The sequence below is a fragment of the Protomyctophum parallelum genome (assembly GCF_964188405.1).
Source record: "Protomyctophum parallelum genome assembly, chromosome: 1".
Lineage (NCBI taxonomy): Eukaryota > Metazoa > Chordata > Actinopteri > Myctophiformes > Myctophidae > Protomyctophum > Protomyctophum parallelum.
The window spans coordinates 30,299,740-30,326,235 of NC_139697.1; positions in this window are offsets into that span (position 1 = coordinate 30,299,740).

Consider the following 26,496-nt stretch of genomic DNA (forward strand, 5'->3'; position numbering starts at 1 on the left):
AAAAAACGATGGGCTATAACCCATCGGTTTTTTTTATTCATTGTTTTTCAAATCCTCAAAAATGATGAAAAACGGCTTGCTATAGTATGCCGTACGGTATGGGCTATTAGACGAGCGTCTAAAAATGGGATAAAAACGTAAAAAAATAGACGTCTAAAACACGTCTAAAAATAAACGTGTTTTAGACGTCTATTTTTAGACGTTTTTTATCCCATTTTTGACCATGGGCTATAGCCCATACCGTACGGCATACTATAGCACGCCGTTTTTCATCATTTTTGAGGATTTAAAAAAAAAAAAAAAAATTCAAAAAACGATGTTTTTTGAAATTTTGAATTTTTTTCAAATCCTCAAAAATGATGAAAAACGGCGTGCTATAGTATGCCGTACGGTAGGGGCTATAGCCCATGTTCAAAAACGATGAAAAACGAGGATAACATTTTTTTCAAAAATTAAAAAAACGATGGGCTATAACCCATGTTTTTGAAATTTTGATTTTTTTTCAAATCCTCAAAAATGATGAAAAACGGCGTGCTAAGGTATGCCGTACGGTAGGGGCTATAGCCCATGTTCAAAAACGATGAAAAACGAGGATAACATTTTTTTCAAAAATTAAAAAAACGATGGGCTATAACCCATGTTTTTTGAAATTTTGAATTTTTTTCAAATCCTCAAAAATGATGAAAAACGGCGTGCTATAGTATGCCGTACGGTAGGGGCTATAGCCCATGTTCAAAAGCGATGAAAAAGGAGGATAACATTTTTTTCAAAAATTAAAAAAACGATGGGCTATAACCCATGTTTTTTGAAATTTAGATTTTTTTTCAAATCCTCAAAAATGATGAAAAACGGCGTGCTAAGGTATGCCGTACGGTAGGGGCTATAGCCCATGTTCAAAAACGATGAAAAACGAGGATAACATTTTTTTCAAAAATTTAAAAACGATGGGCTATAACCCATGTTTTTTGAAATTTTGATTTTTTTTCAAATCCTCAAAAATGATGAAAAACGGCGTGCTATAGTATGCCGTACGGTAGGGGCTATAGCCCATGTTCAAAAACGATGAAAAACAAGGATAATTTTTTTTTCAAAAATTAAAAAAACGATGGGCTATAACCCATCGTTTTTTTTAATTCATTTTTTTCAAATCCTCAAAAATGATGAAAAACGGCTTCCTATAGTATGCCGTACGGTATGGGCTATTAGACGAGCGTCTAAAAATGGGATAAAAATGTCTAAAAATAGACGTCTAAAACACGTCTAAAAATAGACGTGTTTTAGACGTCTATTTTTAGACGTTTTTTATCCCATTTTTGACCATGGGCTATATCCCATACCGTACGGCATACTATAGCATACTATAGCAAAATCAAAAAACGATGGGCTATAACCCATCGTTTTTTTTTATTCATTGTTTTTCAAATCCTCAAAAATGATGAAAAACGGCTTGCTATAGTATGCCGTACGGTATGGGCTATTAGACGAGCGTCTAAAAATGGGATAAAAACGTCTAAAAATAGACGTCTAAAACACGTCTAAAAATAAACGTGTTTTAGACGTCTATTTTTAGACGTTTTTTATCCCATTTTTGACCATGGGCTATAGCCCATACCGTACGGCATACTATAGCACGCCGTTTTTCATCATTTTTGAGGATTAAAAAAAAAATCAAAAATTCAAAAAACTATGTTTTTTGAAATTTTGAATTCTTTTTCAAAAATGATGAAAAACGGCGTGCTATAGTATGCCGTACGGTAGGGGCTATAGCCCATGTTCAAAAACGATGAAAAACGAGGATAGCATTTTTTTCAAAAATTACAAAAACGATGGGCTATAACCCATGTTTTTTGAAATTTTGATTTTTTTTCAAATCCTCAAAAATGATGAAAAACGGCGTGCAATAGTATGCCGTACGGTAGGGGCTATAGCCCATGTTCAAAAACGATGAAAAACGAGGATAACATTTTTTTCAAAAATTTAAAAAACGATGGGCTATAACGCATCGTTTTTTTTTATTCATTTTTTTCAAATCCTCAAAAATGATGAAAAACGGCTTCCTATAGTATGCCGTACGGTATGGGCTATTAGACGAACGTCTAAAAATGGGATAAAAATGTCTAAAAATAGACGTCTAAAACACGTCTAAAAATAGACGTGTTTTAGACGTCTATTTTTAGACGTTTTTTATCCCATTTTTGACCATGGGCTATATCCCATACCGTACGGCATACTATAGCATACTATAGCAAAATCAAAAAACGATGGGCTATAACCCATCGGTTTTTTTTATTCATTGTTTTTCAAATCCTCAAAAATGATGAAAAACGGCTTGCTATAGTATGCCGTACGGTATGGGCTATTAGACGAGCGTCTAAAAATGGGATAAAAACGTCTAAAAATAGACGTCTAAAACACGTCTAAAAATAAACGTGTTTTAGACGTCTATTTTTAGAAGTTTTTTATCCCATTTTTGACCATGGGCTATAGCCCATACCGTACGGCATACTATAGCACGCCGTTTTTCATCATTTTTGAGGATTTAAAAAAGAAAATCAAAAATTCAAAAAACGATGTTTTTTGAAATTTTGAATTTTTTTTCAAAAATGATGAAAAACGGCGTGCTATAGTATGCCGTACGGTAGGGGCTATAGCCCATGTTCAAAAACGATGAAAAACGAGGTTAACATTTTTTTCAAAAATTAAAAAAACGATGGGCTATAACCCATGTTTTTGAAATTTTGAAATTTTAAATAATCCTCAAAAATGATGAAAAACGGCGTGCTATAGTATGCCGTACGGTAGGGGCTATAGCCCATGTTCAAAAACGTTGAAAAACGAGGATAACATTTTTTTCAAAAATTTAAAAAACGATGGGCTATAACGCATCGTTTTTTTTTATTCATTTTTTTCAAATCCTCAAAAATGATGAAAAACGGCTTCCTATAGTATGCCGTACGGTATGGGCTATTAGACGAACGTCTAAAAATGGGATAAAAATGTCTAAAAATAGACGTCTAAAACACGTCTAAAAATAGACGTGTTTTAGACGTCTATTTTTAGACGTTTTTTATCCCATTTTTGACCATGGGCTATATCCCATACCGTACGGCATACTATAGCATACTATAGCAAAATCAAAAAACGATGGGCTATAACCCATCGGTTTTTTTTATTCATTGTTTTTCAAATCCTCAAAAATGATGAAAAACGGCTTGCTATAGTATGCCGTACGGTATGGGCTATTAGACGAGCGTCTAAAAATGGGATAAAAACGTCTAAAAATAGACGTCTAAAACACGTCTAAAAATAAACGTGTTTTAGACGTCTATTTTTAGACGTTTTTTATCCCATTTTTGACCATGGGCTATAGCCCATACCGTACGGCATACTATAGCACGCCGTTTTTCATCATTTTTGAGGATTTAAAAAAGAAAATAAAAAATTAAAAAAACGATGTTTTTTGAAATTTTGAATATTTTTTTCAAAAATGATGAAAAACGGCGTGCTATAGTATGCCGTACGGTAGGGGCTATAGCCCATGTTCAAAAACGATGAAAAACGAGGTTAACATTTTTTTCAAAAATTAAAAAAACGATGGGCTATAACCCATGTTTTTGAAATTTTGAAATTTTTAATAATCCTCAAAAATGATGAAAAACGGCGTGCTATAGTATGCCGTACGGTAGGGGCTATAGCCCATGTTCAAAAACGTTGAAAAACGAGGATAACATTTTTTTCAAAAATTAAAAAAACGATGGGCTATAACCCATGTTTTTTTTTTTTTTGAATTTTTTTCAAATCCTCAAAAATGATGAAAAACGGCGTGCTATAGTATGCCGTACGGTAGGGGCTATAGCCCATGTTCAAAAACGATGAAAAACGAGGATAACATTTTTTTCAAAAATTAAAAAAAACGATGGGCTATAACCCATGTTTTTTGAAATTTTGAATTTTTTTCAAATCCTCAAAAATGATGAAAAACGGCGTGCTATAGTATGCCGTACGGTAGGGGCTATAGCCCATGTTCAAAAACGATGAAAAACGAGGATAACATTTTTTTCAAAAATTAAAAAAACGATGGGCTATAACCCATGTTTTTTGAAATTTTGAATTTTTTTCAAATCCTCAAAAATGATGAAAAACGGCGTGCTATAGTATGCCGTACGGTAGGGGCTATAGCCCATGTTCAAAAACGATGAAAAACGAGGATAACATTTTTTTCAAAAATTAAAAAAACGATGGGCTATAACCCATGTTTTTTGAAATTTAGAATTTTTTTCAAATCCTCAAAAATGATGAAAAACGGCGTGCTATAGTATGCCGTACGGTAGGGGCTATAGCCCATGTTCAAAAACGATGAAAAACGAGGATAACATTTTTTTTCAAAAATTAAAAAAACGATGGGCTATAACCCATGTTTTTGAAATTTTGAATTTTTTTCAAATCCTCAAAAATGATGAAAAACGGCGTGCTATAGTATGCCGTACGGTAGGGGCTATAGCCCATGTTCAAAAACGATGAAAAACGAGGTTAACATATTTTTCAAAAATTAAAAAAACGATGGGCTATAACCCATGTTTTTGAAATGTTGAAATTTTTTAAAATCCTCAAAAATGATGAAAAACGGCGTGCTATAGTATGCCGTACGGTAGGGGCTATAGCCCATGTTCAAAAACGATGAAAAACGAGGATAACATTTTTTTTTTTAAATAAAAAAAACGATGGGCTATAACCCATGTTTTTTTTTATTTTGATTTTTTTTCAAATCCTCAAAAATGATGAAAAACGGCGTGCTATAGTATGCCGTACGGTAGGGGCTATAGCCCATGTTCAAAAACGATGAAAAACGAGGATAACATTTTTTTCAAAAATTAAAAAAACGATGGGCTATAACCCATGTTTTTTGAAATTTTGAATTTTTTTCAAATCCTCAAAAATGATGAAAAACGGCGTGCTATAGTATGCCGTACGGTAGGGGCTATAGCCCATGTTCAAAAACGATGAAAAACGAGGATAACATTTTTTTTTTAAATAAAAAAAACGATGGGCTATAACCCATGTTTTTTTTAATTTTGATTTTTTTTCAAATCCTCAAAAATTATGAAAAACGGCGTGCTATAGTATGCCGTACGGTAGGGGCTATAGCCCATGTTCAAAAACGATGAAAAACGAGGATAACATTTTTTTCAAAAATTACAAAAACGATGGGCTATAACCCATGTTTTTGAAATGTTGAAATTTTTAAAAATCCTCAAAAATGATGAAAAACGGCGTGCTATAGTATGCCGTACGGTAGGGGCTATAGCCCATGTTCAAAAACGATGAAAAACGAGGATAACATTTTTTTTTTTAAATAAAAAAAACGATGGGCTATAACCCATGTTTTTTTTTATTTTGATTTTTTTTCAAATCCTCAAAAATGATGAAAAACGGCGTGCTATAGTATGCCGTATGGTAGGGGCTATAGCCCATGTTCAAAAACGATGAAAAACGAGGATAACATTTTTTTCAAAAATTAAAAAAACGATGGGCTATAACCCATGTTTTTTGAAATTTTGAATTTTTTTCAAATCCTCAAAAATGATGAAAAACGGCGTGCTATAGTATGCCGTACGGTAGGGGCTATAGCCCATGTTCAAAAACGATGAAAAACGAGGATAACATTTTTTTTTTAAATAAAAAAAACGATGGGCTATAACCCATGTTTTTTTTAATTTTGATTTTTTTTCAAATCCTCAAAAATGATGAAAAACGGCGTGCTATAGTATGCCGTACGGTAGGGGCTATAGCCCATGTTCAAAAACGATGAAAAACGAGGATAACATTTTTTTCAAAAATTACAAAAACGATGGGCTATAACCCATGTTTTTTGAAATTTTGAATTTTTTTCAAATCCTCAAAAATGATGAAAAACGGCGTGCTATAGTATGCCGTACGGTAGGGGCTATAGCCCATGTTCAAAAACGATGAAAAACGAGGATAACATTTTTTTCAAAAATTAAAAAAACGATGGGCTATAACCCATGTTTTTTGAAATTTTGATTTTTTTTCAAATCCTCAAAAATGATGAAAAACGGCGTGCTAAGGTATGCCGTACGGTAGGGGCTATAGCCCATGTTCAAAAACGATGAAAAACGAGGATAACATTTTTTTCAAAAATAAAAAAAACGATGGGCTATAACCCATGTTTTTTGAAATTTTGAATTTTTTTCAAATCCTCAAAAATGATGAAAAACGGCGTGCTATAGTATGCCGTACGGTAGGGGCTATAGCCCATGTTCAAAAACGATGAAAAACGAGGATAACATTTTTTTCAAAAATAAAAAAAACGATGGGCTATAACCCATCGTTTTTTTTTATTCATTTTTTTCAAATCCTCAAAAATGATGAAAAACAGCTTCCTATAGTATGCCGTACGGTATGGGCTATTAGACGAGCGTCTAAAAATGGGATAAAAATGTCTAAAAATAGACGTCTAAAACACGTCTAAAAATAGACGTGTTTTAGACGTCTATTTTTAGACGTTTTTTATCCCATTTTTGACCATGGGCTATATCCCATACCGTACGGCATACTATAGCATACTATAGCAAAATCAAAAAACGATGGGCTATAACCCATCGTTTTTTTTTATTCATTGTTTTTCAAATCCTCAAAAATGATGAAAAACGGCTTGCTATAGTATGCCGTACGGTATGGGCTATTAGACGAGCGTCTAAAAATGGGATAAAAACGTCTAAAAATAGACGTCTAAAACACGTCTAAAAATAAACGTGTTTTAGACGTCTATTTTTAGACGTTTTTTATCCCATTTTTGACCATGGGCTATATATAGCCCATACCGTACGGCATACTATAGCACGCCGTTTTTCATCATTTTTGAGGATTAAAAAAAAAATCAAAAATGTTGAATTCTTTTTCAAAAATGATGAAAAACGGCGTGCTATAGTATGCCGTACGGTAGGGGCTATAGCCCATGTTCAAAAACGATGAAAAACGAGGATAACATTTTTTTCAAAAATTACAAAAACGATGGGCTATAACCCATGTTTTTTGAAATTTTGAATTTTTTTCAAATCCTCAAAAATGATGAAAAACGGCGTGCTATAGTATGCCGTACGATAGGGGCTATAGCCCATGTTCAAAAACGATGAAAAACGAGGATAACATTTATTTTTTCAAAAATTAAAAAAACGATGGGCTATAACGCATCGTTTTTTTTTATTCATTGTTTTTCAAATCCTCAAAAATGATGAAAAACGGCTTCCTATAGTATACCGTACGGTATGGGCTATTAGACGAACGTCTAAAAATGGGATAAAAATGTCTAAAAATAGACGTCTAAAACACGTTTATTTTTAGACGTGTTTTAGACGTCTATTTTTAGACGTTTTTTATCCCATTTTTGACCATGGGCTATAGCCCATACCGTACGGCATACTATAGCACGCCGTTTTTCATCATTTTTGAGGATTTAAAAAAAAAATCAAAAATTCAAAAAACGATGTTTTTTGAAATTTTGAATTTTTTTCAAATCCTCAAAAATGATGAAAAACGGCGTGCTATAGTATGCCGTACGGTAGGGGCTATAGACCATGTTCAAAAACGATGAAAAACGAGGATAACATTTTTTTCAAAAATTAAAAAAACGATGGGCTATAACCCATGTTTTTTGAAATTTTGATTTTTTTTCAAATCCTCAAAAATGATGAAAAACGGCGTGCTAAGGTATGCCGTACGGTAGGGGCTATAGCCCATGTTCAAAAACGATGAAAAACGAGGATAACATTTTTTTCAAAAATTAAAAAAACGATGGGCTATAACCCATGTTTTTTTAAATTTTGAATTTTTTTCAAATCCTCAAAAATGATGAAAGACGGCGTGCTATAGTATGCCATACGGTAGGGGCTATAGCCCATGTTCAAAAACGATGAAAAACGAGGATAACATTTTTTTCAAAAATTAAAAAAACGATGGGATATAACCCATGTTTTTTGAAATTTTGATTTTTTTTCAAATCCTCAAAAATGATGAAAAACGGCGTGCTAAGGTATGCCGTACGGTAGGGGCTATAGCCCATGTTCAAAAACGATGAAAAACGAGGATAACATTTTTTTCAAAAATTAAAAAAACGATGGGCTATAACGCATCGTTTTTTTTTATTCATTGTTTTTCAAATCCTCAAAAATGATGAAAAACGGCTTCTTATAGTATACCGTACGGTATGGGCTATTAGACGAACGTCTAAAAATGGGATAAAAATGTCTAAACATAGACGTCTAAAACACGTTTATTTTTAGACGTGTTTTAGACGTCTATTTTTAGACGTTTTTTATCCCATTTTTGACCATGGGCTATAGCCCATACCGTACGGCATACTATAGCACGCCGTTTTTCATCATTTTTGAGGATTTTTAAAAAAAATCAAAAATTCAAAAAACGATGTTTTTTGAAATTTTGAATTTTTTTCAAATCCTCAAAAATGATGAAAAACGGCGTGCTATAGTATGCCGTACGGTAGGGGCTATAGCCCATGTTCAAAAACGATGAAAAACGAGGATAACATTTTTTTCAAAAATTAAAAAAACGATGGGCTATAACCCATGTTTTTTGAAAGTTTGATTTTTTTTCAAATCCTCAAAAATGATGAAAAACGGCGTGCTAAGGTATGCCGTACTGTAGGGGATATAGCCCATGTTCAAAAACGATGAAAAACGAGGATAACATTTTTTTCAAAAATTAAAAAAACGATGGGCTATAACCCATGTTTTTTGAAATTTTGAATTTTTTTCAAATCCTCAAAAATGATGAAAAACGGCGTGCTATAGTATGCCATACGGTAGGGGCTATAGCCCATGTTCAAAAGCGATGAAAAAGGAGGATAACATTTTTTTCAAAAATTAAAAAAACGATGGGCTATAACCCATGTTTTTTTAAATTTAGATTTTTTTTCAAATCCTCAAAAATGATGAAAAACGGCGTGCTAAGGTATGCCGTACGGTAGGGGCTATAGCCCATGTTCAAAAACGATGAAAAACGAGGATAAATTTTTTTTCAAAAATTTTAAAACGATGGGCTATAACCCATGTTTTTTTAAATTTTGATTTTTTTTCAAATCCTCAAAAATGATGAAAAATGGCGTGCTATAGTATGCCGTACGGTAGGGGCTATAGCCCATGTTCAAAAACGATGAAAAACAAGGATAACATTTTTTTCAAAAATTAAAAAAACGATGGGCTATAACCCATCGTTTTTTTTTATTCATTTTTTTCAAATCCTCAAAAATGATGAAAAACGGCTTCCTATAGTATGCCGTACGGTATGGGCTATTAGACGAGCGTCTAAAAATGGGATAAAAATGTCTAAAAATAGACGTCTAAAACACGTCTAAAAATAGACGTGTTTTAGACGTCTATTTTTAGACGTTTTTTATCCCATTTTTGACCATGGGCTATATCCCATACCGTACGGCATACTATAGCATACTATAGCAAAATCAAAAAACGATGGGCTATAACCCATCGTTTTTTTTTATTCATTGTTTTTCAAATCCTCAAAAATGATGAAAAACGGCTTGCTATAGTATGCCGTACGGTATGGGCTATTAGACGAGCGTCTAAAAATGGGATAAAAACGTCTAAAAATAGACGTCTAAAACACGTCTAAAAATAAACGTGTTTTAGACGTCTATTTTTAGACGTTTTTTATCCCATTTTTGACCATGGGCTATAGCCCATACCGTACGGCATACTATAGCACGCCGTTTTTCATCATTTTTGAGGATTAAAAAAAAAATCAAAAATTCAAAAAACTATGTTTTTTGAAATTTTTAATTCTTTTTCAAAAATGATGAAAAACGGCGTGCTATAGTATGCCGTACGGTAGGGGCTATAGCCCATGTTCAAAAACGATGAAAAACGAGGATAACATTTTTTTCAAAAATTACAAAAACGATGGGCTATAACCCATGTTTTTTGAAATTTAGATTTTTTTTCAAATCCTCAAAAATGATGAAAAACGGCGTGCAATAGTATGCCGTACGGTAGGGGCTATAGCCCATGTTCAAAAACGATGAAAAACGAGGATAACATTTTTTTCAAAAATTTAAAAAACGATGGGCTATAACGCATCGTTTTTTTTTATTCATTTTTTTCAAATCCTCAAAAATGATGAAAAACGGCTTCCTATAGTATGCCGTACGGTATGGGCTATTAGACGAACGTCTAAAAATGGGATAAAAATGTCTAAAAATAGACGTCTAAAACACGTCTAAAAATAGACGTGTTTTAGACGTCTATTTTTAGACGTTTTTTATCCCATTTTTGACCATGGGCTATATCCCATACCGTACGGCATACTATAGCATACTATAGCAAAATCAAAAAACGATGGGCTATAACCCATCGGTTTTTTTTATTCATTGTTTTTCAAATCCTCAAAAATGATGAAAAACGGCTTGCTATAGTATGCCGTACGGTATGGGCTATTAGACGAGCGTCTAAAAATGGGATAAAAACGTGTAAAAATAGACGTCTAAAACACGTCTAAAAATAAACGTGTTTTAGACGTCTATTTTTAGACGTTTTTTATCCCATTTTTGACCATGGGCTATAGCCCATACCGTACGGCATACTATAGCACGCCGTTTTTCATCATTTTTGAGGATTTAAAAAAGAAAATCAAACATTCAAAAAACGATGTTTTTTGAAATTTTGAATTTTTTTTCAAAAATGATGAAAAACGGCGTGCTATAGTATGCCGTACGGTAGGGGCTATAGCCCATGTTCAAAAACGATGAAAAACGAGGTTAACATTTTTTTCAAAAATTAAAAAAACGATGGGCTATAACCCATGTTTTTGAAATTTTGAAATTTTAAATAATCCTCAAAAATGATGAAAAACGGCGTGCTATAGTATGCCGTACGGTAGGGGCTATAGCCCATGTTCAAAAACGTTGAAAAACGAGGATAACATTTTTTTCAAAAATTTAAAAAACGATGGGCTATAACGCATCGTTTTTTTTTATTCATTTTTTTTAAATCCTCAAAAATGATGAAAAACGGCTTCCTATAGTATGCCGTACGGTATGGGCTATTAGACGAACGTCTAAAAATGGGATAAAAATGTCTAAAAATAGACGTCTAAAACACGTCTAAAAATAGACGTGTTTTAGACGTCTATTTTTAGACGTTTTTTATCCCATTTTTGACCATGGGCTATATCCCATACCGTACGGCATACTATAGCATACTATAGCAAAATCAAAAAACGATGGGCTATAACCCATCGGTTTTTTTTATTCATTGTTTTTCAAATCCTCAAAAATGATGAAAAACGGCTTGCTATAGTATGCCGTACGGTATGGGCTATTAGACGAGCGTCTAAAAATGGGATAAAAACGTCTAAAAATAGACGTCTAAAACACGTCTAAAAATAAACGTGTTTTAGACGTCTATTTTTTGACGTTTTTTATCCCATTTTTGACCATGGGCTATAGCCCATACCGTACGGCATACTATAGCACGCCGTTTTTCATCATTTTTGAGGATTTAAAAAAGAAAATCAAAAATTCAAAAAACGATGTTTTTTGAAATTTTGAATTTTTTTTCAAAAATGATGAAAAACGGCGTGCTATAGTATGCCGTACGGTAGGGGCTATAGCCCATGTTCAAAAACGATGAAAAACGAGGTTAACATTTTTTTCAAAAATTAAAAAAACGATGGGCTATAACCCATGTTTTTGAAATTTTGAAATTTTTAATAATCCTCAAAAATGATGAAAAACGGCGTGCTATAGTATGCCGTACGGTAGGGGCTATAGCCCATGTTCAAAAACGTTGAAAAACGAGGATAACATTTTTTTCAAAAATTAAAAAAACGATGGGCTATAACCCATGTTTTTTTTTATTTTGAATTTTTTTCAAATCCTCAAAAATGATGAAAAACGGCGTGCTATAGTATGCCGTACGGTAGGGGCTATAGCCCATGTTCAAAAACGATGAAAAACGAGGATAACATTTTTTTCAAAAATTTTAAAACGATGGGCTATAACCCATGTTTTTTGAAATTTTGATTTTTTTTCAAATCCTCAAAAATGATGAAAAACGGCGTGCTATAGTATGCCGTACGGTAGGGGCTATAGCCCATGTTCAAAAACGATGAAAAACAAGGATAACATTTTTTTCAAAAATTAAAAAAACGATGGGCTATAACCCATCGTTTTTTTTTATTCATTTTTTTCAAATCCTCAAAAATGATGAAAAACGGCTTCCTATAGTATGCCGTACGGTATGGGCTATTAGACGAGCGTCTAAAAATGGGATAAAAATGTCTAAAAATAGACGTCTAAAACACGTCTAAAAATAGACGTGTTTTAGACGTCTATTTTTAGACGTTTTTTATCCCATTTTTGACCATGGGCTATATCCCATACCGTACGGCATACTATAGCATACTATAGCAAAATCAAAAAACGATGGGCTATAACCCATCGTTTTTTTTTATTCATTGTTTTTCAAATCCTCAAAAATGATGAAAAACGGCTTGCTATAGTATGCCGTACGGTATGGGCTATTAGACGAGCGTCTAAAAATGGGATAAAAACGTCTAAAAATAGACGTCTAAAACACGTCTAAAAATAAACGTGTTTTAGACGTCTATTTTTAGACGTTTTTTATCCCATTTTTGACCATGGGCTATAGCCCATACCGTACGGCATACTATAGCACGCCGTTTTTCATCATTTTTGAGGATTAAAAAAAAAATCAAAAATTCAAAAAACTATGTTTTTTGAAATTTTTAATTCTTTTTCAAAAATGATGAAAAACGGCGTGCTATAGTATGCCGTACGGTAGGGGCTATAGCCCATGTTCAAAAACGATGAAAAACGAGGATAACATTTTTTTCAAAAATTACAAAAACGATGGGCTATAACCCATGTTTTTTGAAATTTAGATTTTTTTTCAAATCCTCAAAAATGATGAAAAACGGCGTGCAATAGTATGCCGTACGGTAGGGGCTATAGCCCATGTTCAAAAACGATGAAAAACGAGGATAACATTTTTTTCAAAAATTTAAAAAACGATGGGCTATAACGCATCGTTTTTTTTTATTCATTTTTTTCAAATCCTCAAAAATGATGAAAAACGGCTTCCTATAGTATGCCGTACGGTATGGGCTATTAGACGAACGTCTAAAAATGGGATAAAAATGTCTAAAAATAGACGTCTAAAACACGTCTAAAAATAGACGTGTTTTAGACGTCTATTTTTAGACGTTTTTTATCCCATTTTTGACCATGGGCTATATCCCATACCGTACGGCATACTATAGCATACTATAGCAAAATCAAAAAACGATGGGCTATAACCCATCGTTTTTTTTTATTCATTGTTTTTCAAATCCTCAAAAATGATGAAAAACGGCTTGCTATAGTATGCCGTACGGTATGGGCTATTAGACGAGCGTCTAAAAATGGGATAAAAACGTCTAAAAATAGACGTCTAAAACACGTCTAAAAATAAACGTGTTTTAGACGTCTATTTTTAGACGTTTTTTATCCCATTTTTGACCATGGGCTATAGCCCATACCGTACGGCATACTATAGCACGCCGTTTTTCATCATTTTTGAGGATTTAAAAAAGAAAATCAAAAAATTTTGAATTTTTTTTCAAAAATGATGAAAAACGGCGTGCTATAGTATGCCGTACGGTAGGGGCTATAGCCCATGTTCAAAAACGATGAAAAACGAGGTTAACATTTTTTTCAAAAATTAAAAAAACGATGGGCTATAACCCATGTTTTTGAAATTTTGAAATTTTAAATAATCCTCAAAAATGATGAAAAACGGCGTGCTATAGTATGCCGTACGGTAGGGGCTATAGCCCATGTTCAAAAACGTTGAAAAACGAGGATAACATTTTTTTCAAAAATTTAAAAAACGATGGGCTATAACGCATCGTTTTTTTTTATTCATTTTTTTTAAATCCTCAAAAATGATGAAAAACGGCTTCCTATAGTATGCCGTACGGTATGGGCTATTAGACGAACGTCTAAAAATGGGATAAAAATGTCTAAAAATAGACGTCTAAAACACGTCTAAAAATAGACGTGTTTTAGACGTCTATTTTTAGACGTTTTTTATCCCATTTTTGACCATGGGCTATATCCCATACCGTACGGCATACTATAGCATACTATAGCAAAATCAAAAAACGATGGGCTATAACCCATCGGTTTTTTTTATTCATTGTTTTTCAAATCCTCAAAAATGATGAAAAACGGCTTGCTATAGTATGCCGTACGGTATGGGCTATTAGACGAGCGTCTAAAAATGGGATAAAAACGTCTAAAAATAGACGTCTAAAACACGTCTAAAAATAAACGTGTTTTAGACGTCTATTTTTAGACGTTTTTTATCCCATTTTTGACCATGGGCTATAGCCCATACCGTACGGCATACTATAGCACGCCGTTTTTCATCATTTTTGAGGATTTAAAAAAGAAAATCAAAAATTCAAAAAACGATGTTTTTTGAAATTTTGAATTTTTTTTCAAAAATGATGAAAAACGGCGTGCTATAGTATGCCGTACGGTAGGGGCTATAGCCCATGTTCAAAAACGTTGAAAAACGAGGATAACATTTTTTTCAAAAATTAAAAAAACGATGGGCTATAACCCATGTTTTTTTTTATTTTGAATTTTTTTCAAATCCTCAAAAATGATGAAAAACGGCGTGCTATAGTATGCCGTACGGTAGGGGCTATAGCCCATGTTCAAAAACGATGAAAAACGAGGATAACATTTTTTTCAAAAATTAAAAAAACGATGGGCTATAACCCATGTTTTTTGAAATTTTGAATTTTTTTCAAATCCTCAAAAATGATGAAAAACGGCGTGCTATAGTATGCCGTACGGTAGGGGCTATAGCCCATGTTCAAAAACGATGAAAAACGAGGATAACATTTTTTTCAAAAATTAAAAAAACGATGGGCTATAACCCATGTTTTTTGAAATTTTGAATTTTTTTCAAATCCTCAAAAATGATGAAAAACGGCGTGCTATAGTATGCCGTACGGTAGGGGCTATAGCCCATGTTCAAAAACGATGAAAAACGAGGATAACATTTTTTTCAAAAATTAAAAAAACGATGGGCTATAACCCATGTTTTTTGAAATTTAGAATTTTTTTCAAATCCTCAAAAATGATGAAAAACGGCGTGCTATAGTATGCCGTACGGTAGGGGCTATAGCCCATGTTCAAAAACGATGAAAAACGAGGATAACATTTTTTTCAAAAATTAAAAAAACGATGGGCTATAACCCATGTTTTTTGAAATTTTGAAATTTTTTCAAATCCTCAAAAATGATGAAAAACGGCGTGCTATAGTATGCCGTACGGTAGGGGCTATAGCCCATGTTCAAAAACGATGAAAAACGAGGTTAACATTTTTTTCAAAAATTAAAAAAACGATGGGCTATAACCCATGTTTTTGAAATTTTTAAATTTTTAAAAATCCTCAAAAATGATGAAAAACGGCGTGCTATAGTATGCCGTATTAGACGAGCGTCTAAAAATGGGATAAAAACGTCTAAAAATAGACGTCTAAAACACGTCTAAAAATAAACGTGTTTTAGACGTCTATTTTTTGACGTTTTTTATCCCATTTTTGACCATGGGCTATAGCCCATACCGTACGGCATACTATAGCACGCCGTTTTTCATCATTTTTGAGGATTTAAAAAAGAAAATCAAAAATTCAAAAAACGATGTTTTTTGAAATTTTGAATTTTTTTTCAAAAATGATGAAAAACGGCGTGCTATAGTATGCCGTACGGTAGGGGCTATAGCCCATGTTCAAAAACGATGAAAAACGAGGTTAACATTTTTTTCAAAAATTTAAAAAACGATGGGCTATAACCCATGTTTTTGAAATTTTGAAATTTTTAATAATCCTCAAAAATGATGAAAAACGGCGTGCTATAGTATGCCGTACGGTAGGGGCTATAGCCCATGTTCAAAAACGTTGAAAAACGAGGATAACATTTTTTTCAAAAATTAAAAAAACGATGGGCTATAACCCATGTTTTTTTTTAAAAATTTAAAAAACGATGGGCTATAACGCATCGTTTTTTTTTATTCATTTTTTTTTAATCCTCAAAAATGATGAAAAACGGCTTCCTATAGTATGCCGTACGGTATGGGCTATTAGACGAACGTCTAAAAATGGGATAAAAATGTCTAAAAATAGACGTCTAAAACACGTCTAAAAATAGACGTGTTTTAGACGTCTATTTTTAGACGTTTTTTATCCCATTTTTGACCATGGGCTATATCCCATACCGTACGGCATACTATAGCATACTATAGCAAAATCAAAAAACGATGGGCTATAACCCATCGGTTTTTTTTATTCATTGTTTTTCAAATCCTCAAAAATGATGAAAAACGGCTTGCTATAGTATGCCGTACGGTATGGGCTATTAGACGAGCGTCTAAAAATGGGATAAAAACGTCTAAAAATAGACGTCTAAAACACGTCTAAAAATAAACGTGTTTTAGACGTCTATTTTTAGACGTTTTTTATCCCATTTTTGACCATGGGCTATAGCCCATACCGTACGGCATACTATAGCACGCCGTTTTTCATCATTTTTGAGGATTTAAAAAAGAAAATCAAAAATTCAAAAAACGATGTTTTTTGAAATTTTGAATTTTTTTTCAAAAATGATGAAAAACGGCGTGCTATAGTATGCCGTACGGTAGGGGCTATAGCCCATGTTCAAAAACGTTGAAAAACGAGGATAACATTTTTTTCAAAAATTAAAAAAACGATGGGCTATAACCCATGTTTTTTTTTATTTTGAATTTTTTTCAAATCCTCAAAAATGATGAAAAACGGCGTGCTATAGTATGCCGTACGGTAGGGGCTATAGCCCATGTTCAAAAACGATGAAAAACGAGGATAACATTTTTTTCAAAAATTAAAAAAACGATGGGCTATAACCCATGTTTTTTGAAATTTTGAATTTTTTTCAAATCCTCAAAAATGATGAAAAACGGCGTGCTATAGTATGCCGTACGGTAGGGGCTATAGCCCATGTTCAAAAACGATGAAAAACGAGGATAACATTTTTTTCAAAAATTAAAAAAACGATGGGCTATAACCCATGTTTTTTGAAATTTTGAATTTTTTTCAAATCCTCAAAAATGATGAAAAACGGCGTGCTATAGTATGCCGTACGGTAGGGGCTATAGCCCATGTTCAAAAACGATGAAAAACGAGGATAACATTTTTTTCAAAAATTAAAAAAACGATGGGCTATAACCCATGTTTTTTGAAATTTAGAATTTTTTTCAAATCCTCAAAAATGATGAAAAACGGCGTGCTATAGTATGCCGTACGGTAGGGGCTATAGCCCATGTTCAAAAACGATGAAAAACGAGGATAACATTTTTATCAAAAATTAAAAAAACGATGGGCTATAACCCATGTTTTTTGAAATTTTTAAATTTTTTCAAATCCTCAAAAATGATGAAAAACGGCGTGCTATAGTATGCCGTACGGTAGGGGCTATAGCTCATGTTCAAAAACGATGAAAAACGAGGTTAACATTTTTTTCAAAAATTAAAAAAACGATGGGCTATAACCCATGTTTTTGAAATTTTTAAATTTTTAAAAATCCTCAAAAATGATGAAAAACGGCGTGCTATAGTATGCCGTACGGTAGGGGCTATAGCCCATGTTCAAAAACGATGAAAAACGAGGATAACATTTTTTTTTTTAAATAAAAAAAACGATGGGCTATAACCCATGTTTTTTTTTATTTTGATTTTTTTTCAAATCCTCAAAAATGATGAAAAACGGCGTGCTATAGTATGCCGTACGGTAGGGGCTATAGCCCATGTTCAAAAACGATGAAAAACGAGGATAACATTTTTTTCAAAAATTAAAAAAACGATGGGCTATAACCCATGTTTTTTTAAATTTTGAATTTTTTTCAAATCCTCAAAAATTATGAAAAACGGCGTGCTATAGTATGCCGTACGGTAGGGGCTATAGCCCATGTTCAAAAACGATGAAAAACGAGGATAACATTTTTTTTTAAATAAAAAAAACGATGGGCTATAACCCATGTTTTTTTTAATTTTGATTTTTTTTCAAATCCTCAAAAATGATGAAAAACGGCGTGCTATAGTATGCCGTACGGTAGGGGCTATAGCCCATGTTCAAAAACGATGAAAAACGAGGATAACATTTTTTTCAAAAATTACAAAAACGATGGGCTATAACCCATGTTTTTTGAAATTTTGAATTTTTTTCAAATCCTCAAAAATGATGAAAAACGGCGTGCTATAGTATGGCGTACGGTAGGGGCTATAGCCCATGTTCAAAAACGATGAAAAACGAGGATAACATTTTTTTCAAAAATTACAAAAACGATGGGCTATAACCCATGTTTTTTGAAATTTTGAATTTTTTTCAAATCCTCAAAAATGATGAAAAACGGCGTGCTATAGTATGCCGTACGGTAGGGGCTATAGCCCATGTTCAAAAACGATGAAAAACGAGGATAACATTTTTTTCAAAAATTAAAAAAACGATGGGCTATAACCCATGTTTTTTGAAATTTTGAATTTTTTTCAAATCCTCAAAAATGATGAAAAACGGAGTGCTATAGTATGCCGTACGGTAGGGGCTATAGCCTATGTTCAGAAATGATGAAAAACGAGGTTAAAAAGAAAATCAAAAATTAAAAAAACGATGGGCTATAACCCATGTTTTTTTTGTTTGTTTTTTTCTTTTTTAAATCCTCAAATGATGAAAAACGGCGTGCTATAGTATGCCGTACGGTATGGGCTATAGCCCATGGTCAAAAATGATGAAAAATAAGGTTAATTTCTTTTTCAAATATTCAAAAAACGATGGGCTATAACCCATGCTTTTTGAATTTTTGAATTTTTTTCAAATCCTCAAAAATGATGAAAAACGGCGTGCTATAGTATGCCGTATGGTAGGGGCTATAGCCCATGTTCAAAAATGATGAAAAACGAGGTAATCTTTTTTTTCAAAAATTCAAAAAACGATGGGCTATAACCTATGTTTTTTTAATTTTTTTCAAATCCTCAAAAATGATGAAAAACGGCGTGCTATAGTATGCCGTACGCGTACGGTATGGGCTATAGCCCATGGTCAAAAATGTAGAAAAACGAGGTTAATATTTTTTTCAAAAATGAAAAAAACGATGGGCTATAACCCATGTTTTTTGATTTTTTTTTCTTTTTTCAAATCCTCAAAAATGATGAAAAACGGCGTGCTATAGTATGCCGTACGGTAGGGGCTGTAGCCCATGTTCAAAAATTTTGAAAAACGAGGTTACATTTTTTTTTCAAAAATTCAAAAAACAATGGGCTATAACCCATGTTTTTTTAATTTTTTAATTTTTTTCAAATCCTCAAAAATGATGAAAAACGGCGTGCTATAGTATGCCGTACGGTAGGGGCTATAGCCCATGTTCAAAAATGATGAAAAACAAGGTAATTTTTTTTTTCAAAAATTCAAAAAACGATGGGCTATAACCTATGTTTTTTGAATTTTTGATTTTTTTTTCAAATCCTCAAAAATGATGAAAAACGGCGTGCTATAGTATGCCGTACGGTATGGGCTATAGCCCATGGTCAAAAATGATGAAAAACGAGGTTAAAAAAAAATTCAAAAATTCAAAAAACGATGGGCTATAACCTATGTATTATAGGCATGGGCTTCATAGAAAGCGTTAGCAGATTTCTCTCTGAATTTTGACAGCCTAGTCTTTGCTCTAAAGCTTTATTTTTATGAAACAGGAAATAAAGAAAATATCTAGTTAATGAATAATATTTAAATTAATAGTTGATTTATTTTAAATATAAACATGATTTATTTAAAAATATAGTCTGACATTATTAAATTATCATTACCGAAACAGACGTTCTCTCTACCGCAACATACTTAAAAGTATAGCGGTGTATGAGAATGGGTGTTGCGGAGGATGAGAAACATGGTATTTCATTGGTTTCGTGAGAATGACCCTACTAGTCCTACATACTTACACCTAGCAACCCCATTCTAGCCTACTTAGGTTCATCTTACGGTGGACATGTTTGCCTGAAAAGGAATCTTTGAAATGTTTCATAGTTTTAGAAATATAGTGCTTTCAAATTTACAATGGGGCTCAATGGCAGACATTGGCACGTCTAAAATCACTTTTACCTAGAAACGCCATTCACACTTTTTATTATTCAGCTTACTGTGACCATGAATATAGCCTTTCGCTATTCCGCGATTTTCAGCTTTTTTTCAAATCCTCCGAAATCGTGAAAAATGACATACTATAGTATGCCCTCCGACACCATGGACTATAGCCTTTTGCTTTTCCTTGATTTTCACCTTTTTTCAAATCCTCAACATTGATGAAGAATCGTGCACTATAGCGCGCCTCTCAATGACCTTGACCAATATCAATGACCTTGAGCAGTATAAATGACCTTCATAAGACTAGTAAATGACATTGACCAGTATAAAGAACCTTGACAAGTATAAATGACCTTGACCAGTATAAATTATCTTGACAAGTATAAATGCCCTTGACCAGTATAAATTACCTTCACCAGTATAAATAGTAAAAAATGACATACTATTGTATGCCCTCCGAGACCATGGACTAATGACCTTGACAAGTATAAATGACCTTGACCAGTATAAATGACCTTCACCCGACCTTGACCAGTATAAATGACCTTGACCAGTATGCAGTAGAGCTGGGATACCCGACCGAAACCCGACGGGTCCCGTCGGTACCCGACGGGTCGGGCTAGGGTAAGGCTCATTATCATAATTGGTCGTCGGGCTTCGGTTCGGGCAACCATGCTGTTGATATATAGAAAATAAAGTGTAAATATGAATAAAAACGATCCGACTAGTCTGTCTCTCTGTGTGTTTCCTGGTTAACCAGGACGCATGGTGCACTTTAGAGTAGCCTTTATATTAAGGTGGTGCAGCGTGACAATGCTCTGTCTGCAAGCAGCAGCACCGCTTGCAAGTTGCAACAACGCAAGCTTGCAACGCACATGCTGCAAGCAGCAGCAGCAGCAGCGAACGTAGCCCCATGTGAAATTGTGAACCTCAGTCACTACGCTAATTCTGTAGGTCTGAAGCTACAGAATGATGGTAGGGATCCGAGGCTACATTATATGGGGCGCAGCTGGAAGAACCACTGAAGAGAGGAGGACGGCGTTAGCCTAGGTTGAACTCACCCACGGCGGATGCGATCCTCCTCCTCCATGACAACATGTAAACCGCGATTTTTGGATTAATATATATAGTTTGATTTATTAGATGTTGAACAGTGAAGAGTTGAGTAGTTACTTGATCCTGCCCATGGACCATGGCAAATTAGGCTACCAATAATCGCCTCCCGCTGGCGCGGATTGTTTGACTTAGCAGTTTGCAACTTTGCACGAACAAGCTGTGTGGATTAAATATTGCCAATGCAGAGTTGCCGATGTCAAATCAATCATCAATGCTGGTATAAAACTGCAGGAGTGTGTGTGTGTGTGTGTGTGTGTGTGTGTGTAATAATGACGGTGTGTATGCAACTGACTGCGCACAGTGCTGTGCAGTGTGCTTTGTAGTGTGCACGGCGTGTTATACTATAGCCATTTAATTAATCAACGTAGTAGGCTAGGCTATATAAAACGGACCCCTTTCATGGTAATTTACAAGACATATAGTGTGGCATAATATGTCTAAAGGTAACAGCCAGGCAAGCTGTATGCTGTCAGTGGAATTATTAAAGTGCCTTCCTCAACACAAAAAAAGTGTCGGGTATCGGGCACGGGCCAGGCGCATATATTAATAATTAAGGTCGGGCTTGTTTCGGTTTGGACACAAAGCTGTCGGTGACGGGTTCGGTTCGGGTAGTATAAAGTCGGCCCGATCCCACCTCTAGTATGCAGTCCGTGACCATGGACTATAGCCTTTCGCTTTTCACCTTTTTTTAAATCCTCAACAATGATGAAGAATCGCGCACTATAGCGTGCCGCTCAATGACCTCTGAGACAATGGAGCAATGAACCATGTAAATACAACACATTGAGCAGGGCACTGCAGGGAGTTGAACCCCGTTCCGGTAAACCAGAAGTACGACACCAGTGCCTTAGTTTTTGTGTTGTCATTTACAGGTCCTTTCGTTGAAATGTAAATTTTACTTTTCAACAGTAAAGTAATATATAAAGAAGAGAAACACAAAAGCACAAAAATAACATTTTCGAATTACCGGTATTTGCTTTGATTTTCTTTTAACTTTTTCTTGCCGACCTCCCACATTTCATCCGATGATTAACAAAAAACAGTGTTGAATCTGTAACGATCCATTTGGTTACATGTGCATGCGCGTGTGTGTGTGTGTGTGTGTGTGTGTGTGTGTGTACACGCTACGATAACCAGTGTTGGACCTGTAAGGGTCCATTTGGTTACATGTGTTACACTCTCAGACTTACAGAAATGGACCAAATGGTCCATTTGGTTACACTAGACCTGTACGTGCCCATCGGCCACCATATATACTCTCAGAGTTACAGACCTGTAAGGGTCCATTTGGTTACATGTGTGTTACACTCTCAGAGTTACAGACCTGTAAGTGTCCCCCCCCCCCACACACACACACACACCCTTAGGCCCATCACAATTACTACATAAGTATTTGTGATAATCGCAATACTTTTGGGATAATAGTCATAATCGTTCCCATGTTAGAAAGTAGTGGAAGAAGCAGATATAGGAGCTCAAAACTGTTTTGATCTCGTAGATCTGCTACTTTCACTATTCATGCATTTTATATTGTAATTTGAATAATTTATTAATACTTGTGACGGGCCTAATGTACCTCAATGTACCAGCTTGAGCGGTACATTTGGGGATTCCAGACAACATAGCGCGCCCACTATCGTTGACCGGGCGGGGAGAACCCCCCGGGAGTCTCGACCCTATCCCCGGCGTTCTGAGGTCACTCCCCTGGCGTTCCCAAGGAGCATTCCAGACATCAAGGGCAGCCGGCATAATTTTCCTTAATAAATAATGCCTATAAATAAATAAACAAAAAAAAGGTGTTAAAAACAAGTGTTAGAAATGACTACACCTGTACGTGCCCATCGGCCTACTTGAAAACGATGCAACTAGGGAACCTAATAATACCCGTTGTCAACTTGTCATAGCATCCGTTTTAACTGTGTCTGTGCCTGAAGAGTGCAAACTGACTGGGAAAAGTGGACTGGTTAAGTAATCAATTAACAGGTGTGGGGTTGCCGTGGCAATAAATTGCTGAGGCAGAGACTGGCAATTGCACAGGTGAGGGATTTGGGCTCATTAGCCTGACCAGAACCTTTTGTGGTGTTTCTGGACAACGGTGTTTGCCACTGACTCAAGGCCGGGTGTGGAACGTGTGTGTCAAGTGTCAAGTGCGTGCACACGCACACACACACACACACACACACACACACACACACACACACACACACACACACACACACACACACACACACACACACACACACACACACACACACACACACACACACACACACACACACACACACACACACACACACACACACACACACACACACACACACACACACACACACACACACACACACACACACACACACACACACACACACACACACACACACACACACACACACACACACACACACACACACACACACACACACACACACACACACACACACACACACACACACACACACACGACCACAACTGGGCATAGCTCCGCCCTAATGAAATAGCTCCGCCCCCTAATTGCTACTCCACTACATGTCAGATGCAAATATTATGCTTTTACTCCACTACATTTTTATTTATTTTTATTATCTCTGAAATGACAAATAAAAATAAACTAATAAGACCATTGCTGCGTCTAAAGCAACCAACTATACCAAAGATTATCAAACATTAGCCAAATTGGTAATTACATCAGAAAGGCAAAGATTTTGTAAATAGCCGATCTACAAACTCACAACAGCTCGCAGTGCAATGTATTGCCACTGCAATGCTGTTGCTATAAAAATACAATCTTTCTAACAGCAATGATGAATACTATTAAAAATTTCAATTATTTGTGTTGGAATTTAGTATTTCTTGAAGGACAACTTTAGTTTTTTTCAACCACGGTTTATGTTTTATGTTGTGTTTATTAGAGAAGGAAGTGGCATGGTCACGTGACCGTTTTAACGATTTTAGCTATTTTTGACAGGAGGGCGGGGGCAGGGGCTAAATACATATATATTTTTTATGGCGATTTCTTTAATATTATTTACTATAGTCCTACTAGACCCCAGGAAATTACATCTGGCCACAGAAGATCACAGGATCAACTGAATGTGAAGGAGGATACTGGGGGGATGTCAGTTTGTCACATTCAACAGATCCCGTGATCTTTTGTGGCCAGATGTAGTTTTATGGGGTCTAAAATTGCTAAAACGAAAGAAAGCAGCAAATAAAAGAAAATGTACGCTCATCTTTTACTTTCTCTAATAACCTAAAACATGAACCTTGGTTGGAAAAAAATCGGATAAGCGGTTGAAGATGGATGGATGTATTCTGCAGAATGTCCCTTTACAAGTTTTCAAATGTGAGCTTGTATATCTGCTATTTTTGAAATGGTCGAAATGTATACAGGGCTGAAGTGGTTAACCCATTCAGGACCGGAACCCCTTTTGATGTTTTAAGCATTATGTTACACTTTAGCTATTGAAAAATAGCAGATCTACAAGCTCATAGCGCTGCACCGATCTGCTATTTTTCAATAGCAGGTGGGGGGGATTGTCACTGGAAAATAATTCAGATGGGGGTTGGCGGCCAATTACATATAATTTTGGGAGTCCTTGACATGAAAATGTTTGAGAACGACTGACATAGAAACATGAGGTTTTCAGAAAACTGTCTAAAGGATTTCGAAGGCATTTGTAGAATCGTCCTCAGGTCTAAATGGTTAATGTATGTTTTATAATAAATATAAAAATAATCTGCAAAGTAACTAGAAACTAATGTTTTCAAATAAGTGTAGTGGAGGTCCGACATGTAGTGGTTAGTAGAAGTTAAAAATATTGGGGAAAAACTAGTGCAAATGCCTCATAATTTAAAGGGATGACAAATTCCCTCAAAAACGTTTTTTAACATTGCAATAACATTGTAACACTGTAATAACATCATTGTAACACTGTAATAAATTGTAACAACACACTCACCAGTCTGCCGGGTCCACATGCCGGGGAGAGGCAGGGAGCCAAATCTGTACCTCTCCCCCAAGCTGTTCTGAGGAGGGTTCCAGACAAGAGCACCAGCATCGTTCACCTTTAAAAACAAAAACAAGAAAAGTATAAGAAAAGAAAAAAAATCAGACCTGTCTGAAGTGAGTTGTACTGTACTGTACTGTACTGTACTGTACTGTACTGTACTGTACTGTACTGTACTGTACTGTACTGTACTGTACTGTACTGTACTGGCCCTCCTCCCTGGCCTGTGTGTCTGTGTATTGACTGTATGCAACAGTGACACTTGGTGGTGAACAAATGCTATAACGCTATTTCCGTGCTCGGACAGACCCAGGGGCACAGCCACACACAGCCGTCTATAGACCGATTCCGTAGTAGGTCTCATGGTCGCAGCCTACGCATTTCCTGTAGGCGGACTCGACGTAGCTGCGGGGATAAAACCCTCACCAGGCGCACCTCTTCCACTACAGTGAACGGCAGAGTGACTGATGTTAGTTTGCCTCAAACTTTGCTCCTTTACCTGCTTTTTTACTAACACTAACATTACAAAGATGCCCAGAACATCGAGATGAACCTGTGTAGTTTATGGCTGCTCCAACAGTAGTGGCAACATAAAAAATTAAATAAAACGGAATGTCTAATATCCACCGCGGTGGCTGAGACCAGAGCCATTGAGTAATGGTTGAGACGAAGCAGGGAAAGATACATATCGCCAGTCTTACCCAATACCAAATCTTTGTGTTTTATGAACACAAGGCTGCTGTATTTTATACCTCATACTAAGCATTTAAAGTATGAGGTATAAAGTACACTGGCGTTATGTATCTTTCACTGCTTCGTCTCAACCATTACTCAATGGCTCTGGTCTCAGCCACCGCGGTGGATATTAGACATTCTATTTTATTTTTTATGTTGCCACTACTGTTGGAGCAGCCATAAACTACACAGGTTCATCTCGATGTTCTGGGCATCTTTGTAATGTTAGTGTTAGTAAAAAAGCAGGTAAAGGAGTAAAGTTTGAGGCAAACTAACATCAGTCACTCTGCCGTTCACTGTAGTGGAAGAGGTGCGCCTGGTGAGCGTTTTATCCCCGCAGCTACGTCGAGTCTGCCTACAGGAAATACGTAGGCTGCGACCATGAGACCAGCTACGGAATCGGTCTA